The 7,186-nt window shown below is 40.3% G+C and overlaps 1 pseudogene; it reads right to left on the bottom strand.

Moving 5' to 3' along the window:
- The window catches only part of LOC101584478, a 9,510-nt pseudogene extending 3,222 nt beyond the window's left edge, over nucleotides 1-6,288 (bottom strand).
- Between the last annotated feature and the right edge of the window lie 898 nt (nucleotides 6,289-7,186).

Here is a 7,186-nt window from a genome sequence, read left to right as displayed (position 1 = left end):
CACATGAAAAGAAAAGAAAAGAAAAGAAAAGAAAAGAAAAGAAAAGAAAAGAAAAGAAAAGAAAAGAAAAGAAAAGAAAAGAAAAGAAAAGAAAAAAGAAAAGAAAAGAAAAGGAAAAGGAAAGAAAAAGAAAAAAAGTGTAGAAAGACACTGTTTTAGATATTTGGGCAAAGTTTACCAAAGTGTTATACAACAGGTCAAGGAAATTAATTAGAACAGATGCAGATGAGGGAAATTAACGTCAAAGGATATTTTACACTTTTAAATGTTATTTATGTTGCTTTATTTCTATGAAATAAAAAGCTGCCTAGTTTTCTTATGTAATCATCTTGAAGTAGTCAAATTTTAAAGTTTCACGGTGTTGACAGCATCAGCCTCAGATCCTTACAAGTACAAAGGAAGATGAAGTAATATACAGAAATTGGAAAGCTGGGTTCATTCCCTTATGGTGGTAATACAGGACTCAGTTCACAGCCGCCTGTCACCTGAGCACACGTTGAGTCCTCTTGGTAGTAAATCCAGAAGCCCTCATGAGCTCAAGGGGGGAGTACACCTAGTTGTGATCAGCATGAAACCGCACCAATGACTCTGGGGTCTCCTCTCCAGGAAGAATTTGTATTGCACTGTAGACTTAAATGTCCATTTGCTGTGCTGTCAGAACCATAGAAAAGGATCTGAAACTCTATGGCAATGCAGAGCTTTGTGTATCTCAATTCTAACTTTAGGTCAGCCCATTCAGTCATCACAAGGGCAGTTCTTCCTCACAGGGCTATTCATTTTGTTCCTCATACATTTCTCGAGAAGTTTCACCTCCTGCCTTGGCATCTTGCTGTACAGCTCTTTGCTAATTCAACTGTCCCTCACTTCACTTTCACCACTCGGTTTATGTATTTATTCCAAACTATCTGATCCTGGACTTCAGTAATTATCTGTCTTCTCATTGTTTCAGTGTTAAACCAGAAACTCAGTGTTTTTATTTTCTGTTTGCTTCATGCATATAAGCATTTTAATGGAATATTTTCCTTTGCTTACTCTGCAATTTTTTTGATATATTCATCAGATTCTCTTTCTCGACCAAGGTTGTTCCAAAAACATTCACTTGGCTAAGTTTCAGTTCTCTCTCTTTTTTAAAATTAATTTTATTGAGAAACAGCAATGAGACAGTTTCAAAACCGATTAATAGGTCAGTTTCAATAATTAATACATTGTATATTGTTATTTTCTTAGTGGTTATTCATAGTACAAAATGCAGACATGATATCCTGTCCCAATACCATTAGTACAAATCTTTCTTCTCATTGAATTAAGAGAAAGTAGGTGTATATCTATCCTATTTTGTATATACAGATACAAAATGGTCCTTCCTTTGTATCCCCTTTTTTTTGTTTAGTTTGTTAGAGATGGGTATTCCATTGTCATTTAAATATTGCACCTACAGTAGTTTCAGTTCTCTTTGTATTGAAAGTCATTGACATACCTTGCTTGCCTTTGTAACAGGATGTAGGAATCCTAAACTAAGTTTTTAAAGATTATAGCAAAAGGTCCCTACCGTTTTGATACTGGTTTTGAACATAGTGAGGACTCCATGCTCCTAAGTAGATGCCATCATCTAATTTATTTTAGCTCACACATAAGCAAATCTTGTTTCTTCACTTGCAGCACCACTAGACAATATTCCTTTGTCAGTATGCTCCTCCTGATGTCACTGCTCTAAGTACTGCCTTGATTAAACCACAAACAAACATTGTTTTCTAGGTTTCTAAAGTACCAGGCACTATATGTGGTACTGGTCGTGCAAGGGTAAAGAAGCCATAGTCTCTGACTTCACGGGGAAACAAGCACTTTCAGAAGACGATGTGATGTGTGTTGTATAATGTGTATGGACTTGAAGCCACTGAGACAGGATGGGGGAGAGTGCCTGGGGAAGTGGTTTTAGCGGACTCACAGGGTATGTGTGGAAATTCACCAGGCAGAGAAGCGGACAGAGGTGGATTTGGAAGGCATTCCGCTTTGGCCAGAGCACTGAGTTACAGAAGAGTGTGCCCATCAGGAGCATGCAGAGTTTGTTCTGATGGCATGTGTGTGATAGGGAAGCAATGACCACTATGCTAAAGAAAACAAAGCGGCCTACTTTCTCCCTGACATCAGCCTTGCCTTAGGCTCTCTGGCTTATCACTGTGAAGTGCTCTCTGCCAGTCCTAGCTATTCAGTAACTTTCCCCAGGATGCCTGTTTACCTACTGTGTCCAGTCCTCAATTGTGGGGTGCCTATTGCTTAAAAATTGATACTGTCACACTTCTTGTATTGCAGGTCATTTGATAACACGTAAAAGCTGAACTGTGTGCAGACAGACTAAGGTTACTTGTACGTGGCTTATGAAAACTGTAAAAACAATTGTGCCGTGTACATCTAGTTAAATGAAAAAAAAAATGAAAAATTCTAACCTTAAAATATAAAGAGTATGCTCTGGTGTAGAAAAATTCAGCAAAAGCAACAATATGTAAACTAAACTATTGCTTTTACTTAAAATGGTGATGAAAACAATGCCTAGAAGTACTGAGTGACAGCACAGAACACCAGAGACACAGTAAGGATTATGATTCTCCAAGTAGTCACGAATTATGTGTGCCTGCATAGATTGCTATATGATGTTCTTTGTCTTAGAAGAGGAATTACTACAGGAAAGAGCTAGTATATAAAAAATATGACAATGCAATGTCATGTAACTTAGAGATTTTAAATGTAACCATATACATTACCCAATCTGTACATGTGGTTTCTTTCTGTGATTTGGGTTTATTTTTTCTTAGCAGTCGTTATTGTCTTTAGGAATCTCCCTTTGCCAAAAGCACACGGTTGGACATCCAGCCCAGATCCACACATCAAATCCAGTGTGACTTTGTGATCTGCCTCAGTGTATGGCAGGGAATAGAATGCAAACCAAACTTCAGCACTGTTGAAGGAATCGAGTGTAACCATGGAGTGTGGTAAATGAAGAAATTGGGGCATTTGCATATTAATTTGTGAGCTCTCTGCTGAGATTCTCTACCATTGCAAGTGGATCAAGAACACAAGGAGATTATGCGACCAAAGAGGAAAGTGATTGATGATGTAGAGTGTGCATAAGGAGAGTCACATGGAGAGAAAACACTCTCTCAGGCTTTCACAGAGAGCACATTGGCCAAGCAATGGCCGTGATTCATCCACATGACTGACACTGACAAAGGTTCTACAATCTGAGGTACAGGATCTCAGGATAAATCCTGAGGGGATTTCACTGACCTTCTCAGACTCAAAAGCTACAACTCTTATTGCATAGGTACTGCTTTACCTTGGTCTTAACCATCCAGCAGAAAAGTATGAAGACGAAATATAGGAAGTAAAGCCATGATGTTATGTTGAGCTGTGGGGAACTCAGGTCAATAATTTCTGACATTGCCAGTTAAACAGAAGACCCATTGCTATTAAGGGCTACTGGACTTTTTTAGAGTATTTTGCTGAGTTTACACACCTATAATATTCAAATAATGGAACTTAGGAAAAAAGGGGTATACAGATGAATGTCCATTTTGTATCTGTGTATTCAAAGTGGATGGGATAGATATATAGTTACACTCTCTTAATGAATAGAATGATCTGTTCTAATGGTGTTTGTAAATAGGATCTCAAGTCCACATCTCGTACAGCAATTAACCACTAAGAAGAATGTATGCAGTGTGTTAGTTATTGAAACTGTCCTAGCGATTTGATTTGAAACTGTCTCACTGCTATCTGTTTATCAATAAAATTACGGAAAAAAAAAAAAAGAACACAGTGGTAAAATTGTGGGAAAAGGACATTTTCAGATTTGTGGGTGTAGCCTTGGCAGAGAACCCCTAAGCCCTTGACCCACGTTTGATGAGATTGCTATAGCCAGAGGACCCTACTTGTGCTTGGAGCTGGTCATACACAGGGTTTCTACTCCTGGGGAATAAGGGACAAGGAAATGTTTTACTTTCTTTTTAGATTTTTATTTATTTATTTGATACAGGGTCTCTACATAGTTCAGACTCTTAGTGATCCTCCTGTCTCAACCTCCCCAGTGTTGGGATTATAGGCATGCGACACCACGCCCTGTTTTGGGGCCCACATGGCATATGGTACTGGGGATTGAACTTGAGTCTTTGTACTTGCCAGGCGGGTGCTTGGACTACAGAGCTATTTCCCGGGCCTGAAAATGTTGTTTTGAACTGTGTCTAGATCCATAGTAAGATCTGAGCTATATGTAGGTGAAGATTTAAAAAAAAACAAACAAACTGGTTTTGCTTATCTGGAGACAGATTTAAGATTATAGTACTGGCTGAGCGTCCCAAGGGGAGGTGAGAGATTGGACAGGTTTTCTTGCTGCACAGAGAACAGTGACTCAGACTTCACTCCAAGAAAGTGGCATTGTATCCCTGCTGCTCCCTTCCCAGGACTTTTGCTTTTGTCCAATAGGAAACCAAAAGTGTCTTCTCCAAGCGATCCCAACCATTTTTTTTTTTCTTTTGCTTCTGGGTAAAGAAAATGTGAAAATCCTAGAACCTACTGAATATAAGTAATAGCAAAAAAAAAAAAAAAAAAAAAAATCACTGACTTCTAGCTGCTCTAGAGAAGTGGAGCTGTCATTCATAGAGGATGTTCTGTTGTCAGTGACAGTTTATTAGGACTACAGCTTTCTGGAAGACTAAGCTTCATGGACATTTGCTTAAGGAGGTCAGACACATGGCCCTTTAAAGTCCTTCCAAACTTTGTGCCATTTGACAAACTAGCGTCTGATTGCCACATCCCTCTCTTTCTTTAAAGTGCTTTCCTCCATGTCAAATCTGGGACTTTCTACAATTTGGAGTCTCCACTACTGAGCTATTCTACCCAAATCCCCTCTCTCTCCACTTAGCTGCCTGTAATAACAGCACCTGATTTCCATTTTCTCAATATGAATCCAGGCCTTCAACCCTTCATTTAAATAGTTTCGCTGTTTACACCTACAGTACATTGCTGTCCTGCTTATGTTCACACAGGAAAATTGAGTAGCAGATCCACCCAGCCCTCTCTGTTCTCCGTGTGGGTACCTGGACTGCTAAGCAACACAAGCAAACGTGAAAGAGCCACAGCACTGATGCTACTTGAAAAAGCAGGGTTTACATAGAGGTTGGTGGCTCACTGGCATCAGCACTCCGGGAGCCAGGTGCATGCTGACTGTGAGTTTAAGACCAGCTCAGGCAACTGAATGAGACTCTGACTCGAAATAAAAATTTGAAAAGGGCTAAAGATGTTGCTCCACCCTTGGTCCAACCTTTAGGGCCAGAAAACAAGCAAACAAAAAAACCCAAGGCATTCATCTTAAGTGGTTTTGTCATCTCAATCATTTCCACTCCCCTTCTTACTTTCCATAGCTAACTTAAGCCTTTACCGTTTTATTTTATCTGACAGTTTATCTCCATCAGTTTCAGTTTCATCTATTAATTTTCTAAGATCAATAATGCCTATATTGCCACCTTCTTAAGTTATCTGTATCCACAATTTTTTTCTTTTCTTTTTTTTGTATTTTTTTTTTTTTTTTTTAGGGAAGGGCCTACAGGGTGTTCAGGGTCTCACTACTAGATCAGACTCATAGTGATCCTCCTGTTTACAGCCTCCCAAGAGCTGGGATTACAGGCGCGCGCCACCACGCCCAGTCTCAGTTGCTGTTTCAGCACGCCCCGGGGGCAGGGCCGGCATGGCAGGCCCAGGGATCAAATCCCAGCCCTGTGCCTGCTTGCAGGCACTTTAATCTGCTGAGCTATTTGGTCGGCACTTTTTGTTTCTTTTTAAAATATTAGTGAAAAATTACCAACACAAAAATGACACATTTATTCCTAGCATCTAAATCTGTTCTAGTTAGATTCCTCCCTAGAGTTTTTTTATTTTTGTGGTAGTGGAAAGCAGGATGAATCTGGGTACCCAGGTCAGTAACTCAGCAAAGAGCCTGGCTGGGGATTCATGTTTGGGTTTTAACGTAAAATAAAAATTAAATTGTGGCCGAAGTACAGTGAATGGCACACGACCTATAATAATACTAGCAGTGTAGTTCTTTGTTCCTATTCGCCAATCCTCTTCCTGTGCTTCAATTCCTCTCTTAAGCAGTGACAAGGGCATTCATTCAGTCACTCGAGAGAGCTACACTGGGATCGCTATAGCATCCATCAGCTCTATCCAGGCACCAACTCTGCTTGCTCCAGCCACTCTCTGGCCACCACCTTCCCTGTTCAGCTCTTTATCATCCTTCATCTTATCTTCGTCTACGTCTGCCAGTATTGCAGCTCAGTCTCCTACTTGAAAACTCTGCTCTTAGACTTTCTGCCCTACAACCACTTTCCCTCCTGCTTGTGAGTCTTCAAGTTGTTCCCCATTCGCAAAGATAAAACCCTGACTGGCATATAAGGCCATTTATCACTTGGAGCTAAATTACATCCAAAAACTTCTCACTACCTATTATTCCCTTCCCTCCAGCTCAACAGAACTACTTAAAATTTTTCATGTGTGTTATACTCTTTCTAGTGATCACAAGCTTTAGCATATTTTTATTTTCTGGAGTTCTTCCTATTTTCAACTTTTCCCCTCACCTCACCTTTTCATATCCACACCTTTTAAAAATTATTCTTTCCTGTTCAGATCACAGCTCTGAAATTGCTTTCCAGAGAAAACCCTTCGACCTGGCTTGTATCCTCTAGTCCGGTTGTCTACACTGCTTGTGGCTACTCTTCATAATTATTTACATATTGTCTTCAACAAAGACTGCGTTACTGGTTCTTCCATTTTCAGTCCCAGCCGTGTTGTCAGACTTGAGATATAAGATGCACGCATGGACTGTTTGCTGCCTGAGCAAAAGTTCTAGCTCTTTTACTGCCTTACTGCTTTGGGATTTGCATGTGTCAGGATGTAGGGGTGAGAACTCGGGGTGCGAGTGAGGCTGCACCTGTGTATGTTGAGGCATAATACATGTGACCGGCCTTCTTTGCCCGCATGCCTGGAGTGCGAGCTCTGTGCTAGCTTTCCTTTACTAGCACCTTTTCCTGTCTCCTCAGTGTTGTTCAGCGATGTGCAGTCAGTGAATGGCACAGGATGGATTTCCAGTGAAGGAGAAGTGCTGAAGTCACCAAGTCATTGATTGTCTTAGATAGGAAGC

This window comes from Octodon degus, unplaced genomic scaffold (assembly GCF_000260255.1).
Source record: "Octodon degus isolate 3935 unplaced genomic scaffold, OctDeg1.0 scaffold00142, whole genome shotgun sequence".
Classification (NCBI taxonomy): domain Eukaryota; kingdom Metazoa; phylum Chordata; class Mammalia; order Rodentia; family Octodontidae; genus Octodon; species Octodon degus.
The sequence above is the reverse complement of the archived record's forward strand: the minus strand, read 5'-3'. Positions and strand labels throughout refer to the sequence as shown.